Source organism: Durio zibethinus, chromosome 3 (assembly GCF_047325235.1).
Source record: "Durio zibethinus cultivar Kanyao isolate XHJ-2024 chromosome 3, ASM4732523v1, whole genome shotgun sequence".
Classification (NCBI taxonomy): Eukaryota; Viridiplantae; Streptophyta; class Magnoliopsida; order Malvales; family Malvaceae; genus Durio; species Durio zibethinus.
The window spans coordinates 4,949,474-4,967,197 of record NC_143164.1 but is presented as its reverse complement, the minus strand read 5'-3'; the positions used below and the strand labels follow the sequence as shown (position 1 = coordinate 4,967,197).

The window sequence follows — 17,724 nt, the reverse complement described above, 5'->3', positions numbered from 1 at the left end:
GACTAAATCACGTTAAATTATTATCTCTTTTGTGTTTAATTCATTATTTGATTATACTGCTGCTGACGTGAATTAAATTGGGGCTTTTGGCCTAACAACAATTACATTTGAATTTCAACCACTATATTTTCTATATATATGCTTGCTACTTCTCTGTTTGCATTACAACTTCATTTGTTGTCCAATAAAACATTTACAGTATGTTTGGATTGAGGGGAAGGGAAGAAAAGGAAAGGAAAATAAAAAGAACGTAGTAGAAACAGAAAAACCTTTCATTTGTTTGGATAAGCTTTTAATTTAAAGAAAAGGAAAGAGGTGGAAACTTAATAACTCTTGGTTTTTCCTATAATTTTCACTTTTTTAATACCCCAATATGAGAGAAAGCTAAGGAAAAGAAAGCTAAAAAAATTTTATTCTTGTAAAAAGACTATTATATCCAACTTTTTATTAATATCAAAAGCCTAGTAAAAAAAAATCTAACTACATTACAATCTTCTTATAATTTTTTCAAAGTCATCTCTTTTTTCAAGTAAGTTTCACATGTCTCTTCCAATATAAAATTTTTTTATAATTTTTTAGTGATTTAATCTTGATGAAGGATTGAATATGAATAGACATATTTTTTAAGTTTATGAGATGTCAAACTAACTTAAAATTTTTTATTTTTATATGTAATATATTATAGTTTGAGATGTCGGTAATTTCAGGACATTATAGAAGGAAAAATGGGAAAAGGGAGATGTTTCATTGAAACACAATTAACTTAGCTATGATTATTGGAGGAGATATGAATTGACTCACAACGAATCACTACTGCTTACCTATATTTTATTGATAATCTTGAGAAAGTAAGAGCAGTACTTGGATGCCTATGGGATAAAAGAAAGGAGGTTGTTGAAAGGTTGGCATTTGGTTCATCTAGTCATTAAAGATGTCAAAAATTTCTTTACTACCTAAGTTTTTAATTCATTGAAATAAGTTTATTTTTCTTATGATGGAAATATTTATTTTTTATTTTAGTAAAATAAATTTATGTTGAACAAGTATATGGTGATATGTTATTACTTTTTGTTTGGTACAAAAAGGACATATAATTCACTCATATGTAATGTTTTTATGTGATTGCATTTTTTATATTTAATAGCTTTTATATGAATATATCGCCAAAGTGATAATGTACTAAAATTTTGATAATAGCCAACAAATCCATCAATGCATATTTGTAAAATATTTTTTTGTTTCACTTGATTAAAAATCATTGATATAGTAACAATTCTGAATCTAGACAAGATAGCAAATATTTTATGGTCCAGAAATGCTCTAAAATCATAAGTAATAAAATGTTATAATTAAAAAAATTATTATAATAAATCATTTCCTTTCTTTTTCACTCTTTATCTAAACAATGGTTGTTAGAATTTCTTTCTTTTTTTTTATTAATTTTAATTATCCAAATAAGGGGTACATGTATCTTTTCGTTTCCTCTATTTTATTAATATTTATTTAAACATAGTGTTAGATATTCCTTTGTTCTATAAATTTCTCTTCATTTAATTGTTAGTTGTATATATAATTGGTTGCTTGACCCTTTTGTTATAGAATAATAAGAAGACCAAATATGGGTTCTATAAGTGTATGCTTTTTCCATTTTCTTCAATCTTTGGTCGGCCATGGCTGTTCCAAGGTATTAATCACCATCTTCTTTTCTTTTCTTTTTAAGAGAATGTAAAAACCAAACTCTCTTGTTTGATTTTCTTTTCGATAGCAGAAGCATCGGTTTTGTTGTTTGATGAATTCCTGTAACTCCTTGTTTATGACAATGAAAGTTTGATGAAGTTATAATCCATTTCTAATGCAATGTTCTGATCAGGTTGGAGCTTGCCGTTTTTTCGCATCACAGGCTGCTGCTTCTGCCTTAAATCAAGCCTGCAAACCTCCATCTTCCTGCAGGTAAATATCGCAGCAATCATACTGCTGCGGGGATAACCTTTTTTTCTTCCTATAAATGGTCCAACCCAGATTCTGATCATCAGTGTCAAATCATTTGTTTTTTGGAATATCAAATTTTAATGTAATTAATTTCTTTTTTATGGTTTTTTGGGGTCTTGGGTGTTTGATGGAAATTATTCCTTTTTTATAGTGACAATGAGATTGCTAAAGTGGATTGGGATAACCTTGGTTTTAGACTGGTGCCAACTGATTTTATGTACATCATGAAATGTTGGAAAGATGAAAATTTTGTACAAGGAAAGCTTAGCCACTATGGAAACATTGAAATGAGCCTTCCGCTGCAGTCTTAAATTATGGACAGGTAATTCAGCAACCTTCACCATATCTTTTTTTTTTTTCTCACTCTATATTAATATATGGAGATTCATTGCATTAATTATTCTACCATCTCACACTAAGATCAAATTTGAACAAATTAAAAAAATTATAGCTATTTCATCCGTTGTTTACGTCAATTACAATTTCAAGCAAATAAATCAATTAACTAGGATTAATCTTTCTAGGGAAAAAAATAAATTGTAAAATTTGAAATTAATTTTAATTGATTTAAACAATTATATTTAAAATATAATTTTTTTAAAAATTTGAATTTAAATTTTAATACATGCAATTGTTTTTTTTTGTCTTTAAATTACAAATTTTTTTTAAAAAATACAGTAATGATAGGTGATTTTTTTGTTTTTCTTGATCTATCTAAGTTTCCTGGTAATAAAGTTTGTATCAAATCGATTTCAATTCAGTTTTTAGATAATAAATATAATTATGAATTTTTAAAATTTGATTAAAATCTGAATCAAATTTTTATATAATCCAATTCAATTTGAACTTAATTCTATCGGTTTGATTTGGTTTATCAGTTTTTAAATTTAAATTTATTGTTTTTATATATTATTTGAATATGATTTTTAATAAATTTAAATAGATTTATGTATAAAATAATTGTTTTATTTTATTCAAATTTAAAAAATATATATAAAAACTAAGAAAAATACATAATTAGGTTCAATTTTTTTTTAATTTTTAATTTTTCAATTCAAAATTTAATCCAAACATAATATACATATATATATATATATATATAAAATATGAAGTTAATTCGAACCGAATAAAAAAAAATCAAACTGAATCAAATATTATAATTTTGAATTAATTTTCACTTTTTTAAATTTTTTTTTACCCCTCTAAGCCACTTCTCATATTTGATATTGGATTATCATTTCTAAGTATGCTTTTATTAATGGATAAAGTTTATCACTTATATCTAACTCTTTTTTTCATGAAATAAGGTATTGTTTTTATTTGTATACTTTCATAATTTAAATAACCTCTCATATTAAATTTAAACAAAAAAAACATTAATATACAAATAAAAATAAAAATATTATATTATATTTATGTACACATTGAGATTAGATAAGAGATTTGACAATTTATGTATTTATATAATATTTTATACGAAAATTACGTATCATAATTTATGTCGACTTAAAAATATGAAATATATTTTTTTTTCTTAAACTCATATATGATTTTTGTTAAAATCTTAAAATATATTATTTTTGTATAATTTTTTTTTGTATTATTTTCATATTGTGTTATTATATCATATTTTAAATTTTCATATTGAGATTTTCTATAAGTTTTTATGGATCAAATAAACTTAATTGGCCTTTTATTTTGTGCTTATTTCTATTGGACTTAGGTCCATTTTATACTCCCAAATGTTCCCATTAATACTAACAATTTTATTGTTCAAGATTAGAACCTTAAAACATTTAAATTAATAAATTTCATAACTTCAAGTCATTGTAAAATTTTATAGAACTTTTCAATGTTCTTTGGTTCTTTATTAAACTGTAAAGTTTAACACTTCTAAACAAATTGTAGTTTTTTGTATGAAATATTATATCCAATCTAGGGCATTTTTGAATGCATAAAAGCATACAAGAAAGAAAATGGGAGCCTATTTCTCTTCCGTCTGGATCAAAATGCCATCCGTATGAAGATCGGTGTTGAAAGAATGTGTATGCCTTCTCCATCCATTGATCAGTTTATTGAGGTAGTGAAACAAACTGCTCTTGTTAATAAGAGTTGGGTATCGATCTTCAACTTTGATATAAAGGAAATTCAATTCCTTGCCTATGAAAAATAAAACACAAACTTGAATATCCATTTCTTTTTTCTTTTTGATGACTCAATTCTCACGATTGAACAGGTTCTTCTACCAAAAAAAGGGTCCCTTTTCATTAGATCTTTGCTATGTTAAGAATAATAAATCGAATCCCATAACATATTTGTTTGGGATTTGTTAGAGTTTGTTTGAGATTTATTAGATATTGCTTGATGAACAAGAAAACTTACAAAATAAGAATTCTAAAAAAAAAAAAAATTCTTAATAGGTAAGTTTAACTTGCAGAAGAAGAATTCTAAGAGGAAAAAAAAATCTTAATAGGCAAGTTTGTATAGTTATAAATAAGTGAAGTCTCTACAGAGTTAGGTATAAAAAAAAGATGTGAGAGAATTGTAAAATTTTGTAGGATAGACACTTCATAAGAGTACTGGAGCTTTACATCTTATGGGTGTGTATGTTTATTTGTGAGTGGACTATAAGAGACTAAGAGGGTCCACATAAGTATGATGTATGAGTTTATATGGGTATGTATTTGGTTGTGTTGAAATGGTATATATGGATATGTGTTTGTTTGGGTTAAAAATACTCCATAGGACTAGAGGAGATTGAGAGGGTCTATGGTTATTGATTATTAAGTGATTGATATGTTTTGATGTATGTTTGTAATTATCTACAACTAGTAGATCTTGTTTCTCATTCATGAACGTAGGTCAATTAGACTGAACCACATTAAATTATTGTCTCTTATTTGTTTGATTGATTATTTGATTTCGCTTTCGCTGGTGTGATTGGATTGAAAGCTTTTTGCCTAATAAGTGGTATAAGGGTGATCCCTATCAAGTGGTATCAAAGCCGAAGTTTTGAGACGTGAGAAGAGCTAAAGGTTCAAGACGTGGGAAGAGCACGGTTCGAGACATGAAAAATGATAAATCCAGATGAGCTCAATTCAAGAGAAGAGTTCGAATTCAAGTTTTAATGATTAAAGATTGGTTTGCATAAAGCGTGAAGACACACAAGAAAAGATGATTGTAAGACTTTCATTGCAGGTGGAGTCAAGCATGTCTAGCATAAAGATAGATGATTTGATGAAATTTGAGTCAAGGTGGAGATTATTAGGAATAATGACTCAAATCCCATAATGGATTTGTTTGGGATTTGTTAGATATTACTTGATGGATAAAAAGACTTGCAAAATAAGAATTCTAAGAGAAATGATATTCTTAATAGGTAAGTTTGATTTGCAGAAGAAGGATTGTAAGAGGAAATTGATTCTTAATAAGCAAGTTTATATAGTTTATAAATATGTGAAGTCTCTACAGGGTTAGGTATGAGAAAAAGTTGTAAAAGAGTTTGTAAGATTTTGTGGAATAGTCACCCCATAGGAGTACTGGGGCTTTATGTCTTATGAGTGTGTATATTTGTTTATGAGTGAACTAGAAGAGACTGAGAGGCTCCACATAGGTATGATATATGGGTGCATATGGGTATGTATTTGGTTGTGTTAAAAGAGTAAACATGGGTATGTGTTTGTTTCGGTTAAGAATACTCCGTAGGACTAGAGGAGATTGAGAGGGTCTATGAGTATTAATTGTTGAGTGATTGATATATTTTGATGTATGTTTGTAATTCTCTACAATTAGTGGATCTTGTTTCTCATTCATAGACGTATGTCAGTTAGATCGAATTACGTTAAATTATTATCTCTTATGTGTTTGATTGATTTTTTGATTTCGCTTCCACTGATGTGATTAGATTTAGGGCTTTTTACTTAGCAAGTGATATCAGAGCTAGAGTGATCCCTAACATGCTCATCAAAAGTGGTCCCGTTTTGGGCATAGCTCCAGCACCTGAATACATGTTCCTCACGTATGCTTCCCCCGTTGGCAACTATTTCAAGGTGGTCTTTTCTTTAAACAAAAACAAATATAACTAATCTTAGCTTTAGCTTCAAATGAGATGAGTTACACTAAATTCTCGATGCAGCAAGGTAAGGCACCCTTGAACTTACACGTAGAAGAAGAAATAATTCGTGCCTCTCCTGGTGCAGCCGGAGGAGTGAAATCCATTTCAAATTATGCGCCGGTGAGCCATTTGTCCATTTTTTAATGCTCAGTACTGATAAGCATTCAAGGTTATATCAAGGTTTCTTTGGGTTTATTAATTTGTAGGTTGTGAGAGCACTAGTCAGAGCAAAAAACCAGGGATTTTCTGACGTTTTGTACCTTGACTTAGTCTACAAGAAATACTTGGAGGAACTCTCTGCTTCCAACATTTTCATTTTGAAGGTATAACTTCAGGTTTTACTTTCTGTTAATTTCAAATATGATTGTCCAACACCCTAGACGTTAATACGTCTTTGCTCTGCCTGATCGAATTGAAGAAGAAAAATAATAACTACTAAGATCAAAATAATTAACCAGTCACTCTCATGAACTCATGTTTCGATCTTTGCAGGGGAATGTTATTTCAACTACTCCTACAATTGGGACAATTCTTCCTGGTATCACTCGTAAAAGCATAATTGACATTGCGCGTGATCTTGGTTATCAGCTGGCTAATTTCCACGTAAATTAAAGCTCGTTCTCTTCTTTGATATGGCTACTACACTTGTTCTGCTCTTTAAATGAAAGCTGAAAATAAAAGAAAAAAAATCTCGAATTCGATCAGGTCGATGAGAGAGCTATATCAGTGGATGAATTGATAGATGCTGATGAAGTTTTTTGCACCGGAACTCCTGTGGATGTTGCTTCCGTCGGCAGTGTTACCTATCAATACTTTTTTTTTTTCCTATCTTTGCCCATAAATTTGGAAAAAAAAAAATCCCTTTCTCTTGTTAGAATTATCTAACAATATCTGTTACCATATTCTACAGGATTCAATTCAAAGTGGGTGCAAGATCCGTTTGCCAAGAATTGGACTCAACTCTTTTTGGCATCCAAACAGGCTTTATTGAGGATAAGAAAGACTGGATTATCACGATTCCTTAACTGTTTATCCCATGTAATCTAACGAATTTCTCTTAGCTCATAGAAAATTTTTTTCTTAATGATTTATTTTATATAAGAGTAACGCTTTACATGCGCTTGAGCATTTAGCTCAATACTTTGTCCAAGACTGTCTGCTCAAAGAGTAGGTTGGATTTTTTAAATAAAAAAAAATCATGCTTTATACAAGATATTTATGAGTATGAATGATAATTCAACTTATTTATGACACATCAAGTAAGATAAATTAACTAAGTTGGATGTCAAAGGTGCTAAATTAATGTTCATTAATGCTAATAGTTAGGAAGTCATGAGTATTTATTTGCCATATTATAATATATAAATAATATATATGTATTTTTTAGACATATAATTAAACAAATTTTATTAGAAAATTAACCATTATCATATATTTTCCATCACTGTATCACTTTTATAAAAATATTTTAAAACTCTTATTAACAAAAGTGGACTTTGATTTATTAAAAGAAAAAGAAAAGGATTTATATTTGAAATAATATCAGTATATAAATTTTATATACTGTTAGTAAATTAGATAATATCATCTCATTAACACAGTTAATGAATTGGATAATACTATCTTATTAATAAAATAAATCAAATAATATCACTTCATTAATGAATATATTTTTTAAAAGATATTAATTTTTTTATATTTATTTTAATGATTGATATTTGTTTATTAAGGAGATGACATCATTTGATTTACTGATAGTGTATAAAATTTATACGCTGAATGATAGTGCGTCAAATATAAACTTAAATTAAAAATCAAAACACATGGGGAGGAGTTTTATTCATTATGTTTATAACATTGTTAAACTTTAATAAGTTTCTCATTCTTTGCTGGAATATGAATTTAAATTTAACAATTTGTGTCCTCATATTGTATAAAATATTATATTTATATCATATTTTACATAAAAATCACGTGTCATAATTTGTGTCGATATAAAAATATAAAATATAATTTTATTAATTTTATTAATTTTATTTATAATTTTTAAAAAATTTTAAATTATATTATTTTTATATTTTTTATTCGTATCATATCATCATATAATATTTCAAATTACAGGATCTAAATATGATGGGGCTCACCATGTGAAATATATGGATAGACCAGGGACTTCGAAATTCCTAGCCCTTCTTGAAGATGATATTATCTTCATTTTTTCTTTTTGGATCCATTGATGATAATATTATAATTTAAGTTTTTCCTAATTTCTCTCACGCTAGAAATTTAATTTTTTTTCCTAACTTTTTTTTATTCCGGATGTGGTGGCTCCGGTGTCGATGATTATGTTGATGTGACAGGCAAACTGTACCTCCATTTTCCATGTTTGCCTAAGAAAATTGAAGGTGTGAACCATTACGAATCTACTTTGATACATGTTTTTTTAATTTTCAATCTACCCATAAGCGTGTATCTTTTATATTTAGTTGGTTGAAGAAAATTTTAGGCATATTTAATTTTTTTAAACGTTAAATTATAATCGACAATTCAATTTATTTTTGATCTCGATTCGATTTTTTAAAATTAATTTTTTTTTTAAATCAAGTTTTGGATCGAATATTGATAAAAAAAATCAAGTTTAAATTTTAAGTAAACTCGATCCGATCCGATATTTATATAAAAATTAATTTTTTAATTAATTATTTAATTTTTTATTTATATATATTTATATAATTATATATTTATATTTTAAAAATAATATTTTATATTTTAAAAAATAATATTTTATTAATTTTAAGTTGGATCGGATCGAATACGATTTATATAAATATCGGATCAAGTCAAAATTGAGTATGAAAAAAAAAATTTTTTTCGAATCAGATCAAATTCAAAACTAACAGAAACCTACCTCGATCCGATTTGTCGTCAACCCTACTCTAAACCTAGGAATACCAACTACAATGTCAGGCCAAACCTAAATCTAAAATTTGACCAAAAATCCTGATAAAGGTGATAAAAAATGGCCCCAAAGCCCTTGACGAGCTTTTGCCCCATTAGTTTAGAATAATCTAAGTCAGCTCAAAACTCTATGCAAGGCTTGTATGAAGCCTCGAAAGCTACCAGGACAGAAGATGGGCGCATACTTATATTCCGTCCAGAGCAAAACGCAACTCGAATGAGGAATGGGGCTGAACTGAAAGAATGTGCATGCCATCTCCTTCCATTGAACAATTTGTTGATGCAGTGAAACAAACTGTATTTGCTAACAAGTGTTGGGTAATTGACAAAACTATGTTTCTATATAACTTTCTAATCTCCTGAAAATTATCCTTCAATTTCTTCTTACAGTTTATGAATTGATTCCATGATTACGTGCAGATTCCTCCTCCAGGAAAGGGTTCATCGTATGTTAGGCTTGTGCTTTTGGGGAGTGGTCCTATATTAGGTTTGGCACCAGACCTGGATACACTTTTCTCATTTATGCTTCCCCTGTCCGTAACTATTTCAAGGTGGACTTCTTTATATAATTCAAAGCTAGTTTTTCTCTTTTCAACTTTGGCTTTCCATGAAAGGCTTATTTATATTCTGATCATCCTTTATTCAGCAGGGTACTGCACCTTTGAACTTATATATTGATGAAGACTTTGTTCGGGCTTCTCCTGGAGGAGCAGGAGAGGTGAAGACAATCACAAACTATGCTCCAGTGAGTAACATTTTCAATGTCAATATTGAATGCTTTATTTCTCATTAATTGCAAGTTCCATGAAATGACGGCTACTATATCCTATTGTAAATTTATGAAGCATGTATCCTTTTGTTACAGACTTAAAGGTTCTGAAAGCAATAGCCAAAGCAAAAAACAGAGGATGTTCTGATGTCCTGTACCTTGATGCCGTGAATAAGTAAGTCTCTGGAGGGTCTCCTCTTGTAATATTTTCATTGTGAAGGTATTGTTTGAACTTGGAACGTAATTTCAGGCTAACAACTGAAAGTTGGCACATATTTTGATCCCTTTTCAGGGAAATCTAATTTCAACTCCTGCTACAAATGGAACTATTCTTGAAGGTGTAACTCGAAAAAGTATCATTGAAATTGCTAGGGATCGTGGTTACCAGGTGACTATCAGATACTTTGAAACTCAATGAAACTGTCTTCAAATATTGCAATAAGACAGGAAGACGATTTAATACAAGGGTAATGTGTTTAGGTTGATGAATGACCAATCCCAGTCGATGAATTAGTTGATGATGATGAAGTTTTTTGCACTGGAACAGCTATTGAAGTTGCTCAAGTCGGTAGCATTACACATCAGAACAGGGGGTAACAACTGATAGGATTGAACACAAGTTGCCATTAAAAAGAATTGAAAGGATGCTTATGATCCAAAAGAAAACTGAAAAATCACTGTTAATCTCTATTTGACCCTACATTAACACAAGTAATTTAAGCACATTTGCGGAATTGAATTCAAATCAGAGGGTAGAGCTGTTCTCGACTCTCGTGGGACTTCAAACTGGTCGCATACCAAAAAGGATGGCCGGTCCAGATCCACTAAGCGCGTGAGTCTTGAACGCTTACAATGTCGCTTATATAATTTGTTGTATTATAATTCCCATCGCATATGAGTATATGAATATGTTCTTCTTTCTATTAAATTTAATAATTTATAGTATTACCCTCAAGGATTTAAACCGTCAATAGATGCGATGGCCACTAAAAAAACTGGTAATATATGTTTTTTTTCTCTTTTTTTTTTTTTTTTTTTTTTTGGGCGGGTAAAAGATTTCTAAGCTTTGTTCAATAATACATCTTGCAAATCTATCCTAAACATTTAGCGCTATCATACATGATCATATGTCTCTATCTGGATTCTGGATTTGAGAGCAATGTTTAATTCCTGAGCTGCTAATCATTTCATCTTTTAATTTATCAATGGTTAGAACCACTGAACAAGTAATAATTCTGCTAGTTTAATTATTGGATATACCCAGAAACAGATTATTCTTGACTATAAGTTGTAGCTTGGATTATAGAAACTTGGGCTGCACTTTATAAAAGCTGCTAACTATTATAATTCAGTTAAGCTGATTTATACATTCTTGAAGTGAACCATATGTAAATCCTCTGCATGGACTGATGATCAGAAGTTGGTAGTCATGACCATAGGCTACCTGCCCAATATGCAGGTGATAGATGTTTTCTGTGTTTGGACTTACCTGTAGGCTGAGCTTGGGCCCTGAACTCCTAAAACTCTATACAGTCAGTTTGTATTAGTCATTGCAACTTCAGAACATATACGCTTGCTCTACAATTGAAACTCATCTGATGCAAGTATGTACCCTTAGTCAGGCATTAAATGGAGATTGACTCAGCAAAATAGAGAGATGGAATTATAACTGTGTAAAATGGACCAGTGATGAGCCAATGCAGGTCCAAACTTCTATTTTGTCCTGAAATCTGTATGTAATTTTCTTGTTTGACAAGGGTTCGTGTCTTTTCTTTAGTTTTTTTTTTTTTTTTCTTCTTGGAGAGATAACTTTTATGTCCCTTTCATTACTTAGAAATTAGCCACCTAATCCTCTTTTCTCTTCTTGTGTGTTTAAGTCCTACCATACACTTTATCTTGTCTAAAATAAAATATAGGAAGAAACTCACAATTTTATGTGAAAAATGGTTTGATGTGAAAAGGAGAGAAAAAAAATCTGTGAACAACAAATGTTTATAATTAACAAAATTAGTAGTTGTTACTTTTTGTGCCTGTCAAACAGGGAAAAGAGAATAGAACCTGGAGAAGAAAGTTGGCTTGAGCTGCAGGTGAGGAGCATGATTGTCAAAGGCAGATTGATTTTTCCAATGTGTAGGTCCATTCAAGCTTGGAAATGTGTCAAGCAAGAGAAGGTTAACGGTAACCTACTAATTTGACCTTGTCCATGTCCACATTTTGGAAATTAATCTTCTTTTTCATTGGTAATAATTTTCTTTTAATTCTTAATCTATCTTTAGATCGCATACTCTATACTATTACTTAATTGAAAATGATGTTATGGGAATAAATTATTTTAAACCCTCAACTTTCAAGTATTAACTCCAAGATCCAAAATATAATCGGCTCATTATAATAGTTTATTCTTTATTTTTTTATTTTTTTCTTTTTGGGTGGGAAGGTCGGAAATGCATTATATATGTTTTGCAAATATATATGTCTCCTGTCCTTAAATAATTCCACGTATAATAATAAAGATTTTATTTAATCTCATTCTTTCACACTATCTAAAACAAAAATGAATTATACAACAAAATATTTATACTATTAAGATATATTAAATATTGAACATTTAATTCAATAATTGATGCATAATATTTTTATAAAAAAAATAATGTTAATTTTTTTTCTAAAAATTTTGATTAGATTTTTTCTCACTTAAGGAGAGCATGTATACATAGAATTATCTCTTTATTAAGTAGGGATGCTTTTTGGAGGGGATTTAGGGAATGGGAAAATTCCCTCTATACATAGCTTTTCCATTGGAAAGAAAAATGATTAAGAGTAGTGAATTGAACTGCTTAGCCAATTATTTTCTTGGTTTTGTTCAAGCATATATCCTGCAAGGTTGTTGCCATGACGTATGAGATTTTGTTTGCAAATGATCCTGGAAAAGGTTAAGAGTTAGATGCTTGGGGTCGGATATGATAACCGTTTTGCTGCCTTCAACTATGGCTGCATATACGAGTACAAAATAGCATATCTGTGCACTAACAAAACTACTAATATATATCAGCTCTTTGGACAGCCAACAATTAATAAGGTCAACCAAGGTGTGCCTTCACCAAATGATGCAAATGCATGTGGCTTATTTTTGAGGTAAACGAAGCATCATAAAATTTGGTCACCTACCAAGAAGAAGAAGGAAAGTTCCTTTTAATTATTTCAATACATATCCACCTTTCTAGAATTTTGCTGCAGCTTTGAATATTTACCCATCATCATATAGATGGATTTGATTGACCTTTGTTTTTCAATTTCAACGCTTACCTGTTTCTCTTTGATTTTGGATTGTCATTTGATGCATGATTTTGCCCCCTGATCTCTTCATTAATTACTTTTTGCTTTAGCAATATATGAAATTTTCCTTTCGGGATACAACCATCAAAGCTCAAACCTTTTACCAATGTTACATTAATACATTAGCCTTTTGTTTGAAAATTAATTCATAATTTTAACAGATAAACTTGTGATTATAAATATGTATATATCATTACCTTGAAAAAAAAAATTGTTTGAAAAGGAAGTATTTTCGACTTTGCAATCACAAGAGCAAAGTTAAAGCCATACTTTTTTAACTAATTTAAGTCTATAGGTTATCATAACGTATAAATTTGTAAATCTATAGTTAGATACAATCTAAGAAATTGCCATCAATTTCTTATTAAGATGTGATTGGTCACCAATGAATCTATCTTTTTAAGGAATTCCTAAGTTTGACTAAAGATTCCTAAAGAATAAGTTATGACCTTCTGAATAAAACTAGAATCGAGTGTTCAATTACGTGTGGAAAATGTTATAGCACTTTTACAACGCTCATCCTAATATGGTATCATTTAATTTTAAATTATCCTAACAATTATCTTGGTTTTAATAGTCTTTATTTTTAATGTTTAAATATTGAAAATAACTTCTAAGGTTTTTCATCAATCTGGAAGAATTATTAAAAATACTTTCTTACAAAAGTATTCAAGAAACCCTTTTGTTTTCTTGAAGAGACTACATCGTTAAAAAGCTTAATCAATTTCTTTATTAATTTTTTCTTTTATTGAAAATATATTTAATTCTTCTATCATTTGGGTTAAAATTAGAAATATTTTCTCATTTAGAAATATTTTAGATAATTATCTATTTGTGATTTCTAAGAATTTCATCATTGAAATTTATTGTTTATTTCTATTTCTATTTCTAAATTTTTCATCCTTTGAGTCTATTTAGAAAATTTTCCTACAAGTTTCATAATCTTTGAAAAGAAAATAATATGACAATTATTTTTTATTTGAGAAAAAATGCAATTATTTTTATTAAAATTTTATCTAAATTATTCTACCATTTGGGTAAAATTTAAAAAAACTTCTCACCTAGAGATTTCTTAAAAAATTTATTATTTAAAATTTCTAGAAATCTCATCATTGGGATACTAGTATTTAATTCTAAAATTTTTACTAAATTTGTGTTTTTTTATTTTTATTTTTTAAAATTAAAAATAAATATTAATTATTATTATCGAAACTTTATCTAAATTTTTCTCCATTTATGACAAATTTTAAAACATTTCTCACTTAAAAATTGTATAGAAATTAACTTTTTACAATTTCTAAAAATTTCATTATTAGATAATTATTATTTATTCTCAAAAGTATATTAATATTTTATTTTATGTTATAATTCTTTTTCCTAATTTTCCTAAAATTTAATCAAGTATAATATTTTTAAAAATTAAAATAATAGCATAAAACAAAAATAAATAAAACCATAAAAATAAAAAATAAAATAAATAAAATACCAAAATAAAAGTGGCTCGGCTTAGCTATGGCTAAGGTGCGACTACACGGTGACAGGTGGCTGAAGCGGTTGACTTTTTTAACTCAGCTCGGTTTGAGCCAAAGACTGAAACGCGGGTCAAGCCTAGGGTCGAACCTTCAGGCGATAAAACGCTCGAATCTTGTCAAACTAAAACGCCAAAAACAACGTCATTTGGCAGATGTATAAAAGGTAAAAAAATTTTTTTTCTCATTATTTATTTTTCTTCCTTTCTTTCATATTCTTTCTTTTCTGTCTCTCTCTAAAACAAAGATGAATTTCGACTGAAATTTCATTAGATTTTGGAAAAAGGTGCCGAAATCTAGAAAGTTTCACCAAAAGTCTTGTCGAAACTTGGGTTTGATTGTTGGGTTCTGGAATTTTCACGTCAGAAGCTGGGGTTTTCGTAGAAATCTCGGCTCGAGCCAAGGACAGAGATGCTTGTCAAAGATGGGTTGACGTTACAGGTTGGGTTACTTAATAGTAAAATACATAAATTCAGAGTTGAATTATATGTCCAAAATGATGTCATTTCGGTAGGGTATAGAGAGCCAAAACTTTTTTTTTTCTTTATATTTCTTTTTTTCTCTCTCTCTTTAGAACCCAAGAACACTAGTTGAATCTTCATCGGATTCTAAAAATTCATGGTGAAATCTGGGTTGAGTCACCAAAAGTTAGTTAGAAGTTTATTGATTTTTGAAAAACTAACACCGAAAACTGAGAATCAAGTTGGAAGCTGGGATTGTTGCCGAAAAGTTGCCAAAATCTTCAATGATTGCCAGAAAATTCAACTAGATTTTGGAAAACTTGTCGAAATCTAAAAATTTCAAATTTTTCCAAAAAAAAAAAATTCAAAATTTTCTTTCTAATTTTGCTGATCTTTTTACCTTATACATTTTTTTTTTTGCCTATCTTTGTTTGTGTTTATTGATTTGTCCGCTAATCTCCCTATGTTTTTTTCATTTGGTATAAAGCTGTATTTATAAGCTTAAATCTAAATAACCCTATACCCGAAAGGAATTTCAATTCCCTTTAAATTCTCCCTTCAAATTTTAATTCACCTTAAACTTTTCAATCCAACTCAAACTCTTCAATCCAAGTTTTACACAAACTCAACCTCTGATTTTTCCTTTTTTATTTATTTTTATTTTTATTAATAGAAACAACTAGAACCTAAGACAAATTGAAGTGTCTACAATGACATAAAACAAAAATAAATAAAACCACAAAAATAAACAAAAAAATAAACAAAATACCAAATTAAAAGTAGCTCAGCTTGGCTATGGCTAAGGCACGGTTGCAGGGTGACAGGTGACTGAAGTGGTTGACTTTCCTAGCTCGACTCAGCTTAAACCAAAGACTAAAACGTAGTTCAAGCATTAGGGTCGAAATTTCAGGCTATAAAACGTATGAATCTTGTCAAACTAAAACACTAAAAATGACATCATTTTATAGATATATAAAATGGTAAATTTTTTTTTCTCAGATTTTTTCTTCTCCTTCTTTCTTTTCTTTTTTTTTTTTTCTCTATTTTCTCTCCAAAACAAAGATGAATTCCGGCTAAAGCTTCGTCAGATTCTGAAAAAAGGCATCGAAATCTGAAAAATTTTGTTGAAAGTCTTGTCGGAACCTAGATTTGATCGCTGGGTTTTGGAATTTCCACGCCAGAAGCTGGGGTTTTCACCAAAAACTGGGATTTCTATTGGAAACTAGCTAGAATCTAGAATTCTTCTTCAAAAAATTCAAAATTATGGAAATATCAAGAAAATTTTCAAAATCAAAAAAGAAACTTTCAATAAACGTCAATCAAACTCCTTAAATCTCACCAATTTGATTCCTAAGCTCTGGAATCCTTAAAAAAACCAAATCTAAACCAAAACCCTTGATAGAAACTTTTAAAAAATTGAGTTTGATTGTTTTCCCCCTTTTTTTTTTACCTCTGATTTCTGCGTGTATCTATTTTCGTTTGCTGATCTCTATGTTGTGTATTCCGTTACTTGAATACTTATTTATACAGAAGATTACAGATCCAAATGTGATCTAACTCATATTAAACTCCTCAAAGAATCTGTCTGACAGTTAGATTAGGATTAAATTTCACTATTATCTCTAGAAAAAAACTTTTTCATCAACCAATTGAATCTTTCTCTAATTAAGATTTTGTCATTCCTTTTTTTTTAATAGATAATAAAAAAATAATAATAAGATAACAAATGCATAGTAAGATAATAATAATAAAATAATAAAATAGTAGTAAAATAAAAATACAAAGATAATTACTTTAAAAAATAAATAAATAAGATAAACACAATAAAAATAGAACAATAGAATATGAATAATAAGAATTAGGCCGAGCTTGATTTGGGTTTGATCAAATTAGTCCTAATCAAATTAGGTTCAATTATTTCAGATTTAGACCAAATATAGTGTCTACATAAATTATACAAAAATATATTGATTTTATTAAGAGGAGCAAATGATGAAGTAATTTTTTAAGAAGTCCTTTTCTCTAAACTAGTGGAATTGTGTTGCCCTTGTCCCCCAAGTTAATTACTATATATAATCTTTGCTATCTCCATTTCATTGCTACCATTAAAAAAAAAAAAACTAATTACCATCAAAATATTATGATTTTAAAATCTCAAAAATAGAAAATATAAATATGAAAAAATTGAATTCAGACTTAGTTTAGTTAAGTTATATAATTACCTTTAAAAAATAACATCTACTAGATTTAATAATCAAATTTCAACATTTACAATCTTTTTTTTTATCCTCATACTCTAACGTCTTTGTGAAAAAAAAATGCAAAAGGAATAGTGAATTGATTTATATATAATCCTAAGCTTGCGTAATACTAAATAGTAGTGATTAATATAGATGAATTCCATGTCAGCGTATTAGTAATAATGTGGTAATGTTAGCGTATTAATAATAATGTGTTAATGTAATGTAAAGGTAACGTTCCACTCAATGGCAAGAATATACATCATATGGACTTATGGTTCCAATGAAAAACAGCAGCCCCTTACAAAAAATAAATTGATTATTACAG

At 28.7% G+C, this 17,724-nt stretch overlaps 2 pseudogenes; both read left to right on the top strand.

Annotated features, from left to right (window-relative positions):
* The first annotated feature begins 2,124 nt into the window (after nucleotides 1-2,124).
* Nucleotides 2,125-7,128, top strand: LOC111301323 (branched-chain-amino-acid aminotransferase 2, chloroplastic-like; annotated as a pseudogene).
* Nucleotides 7,129-9,186: 2,058 nt separating this feature from the next.
* On the top strand, nucleotides 9,187-10,658 carry LOC111301317 (branched-chain-amino-acid aminotransferase 2, chloroplastic-like; annotated as a pseudogene).
* Nucleotides 10,659-17,724: the final 7,066 nt, after the last annotated feature.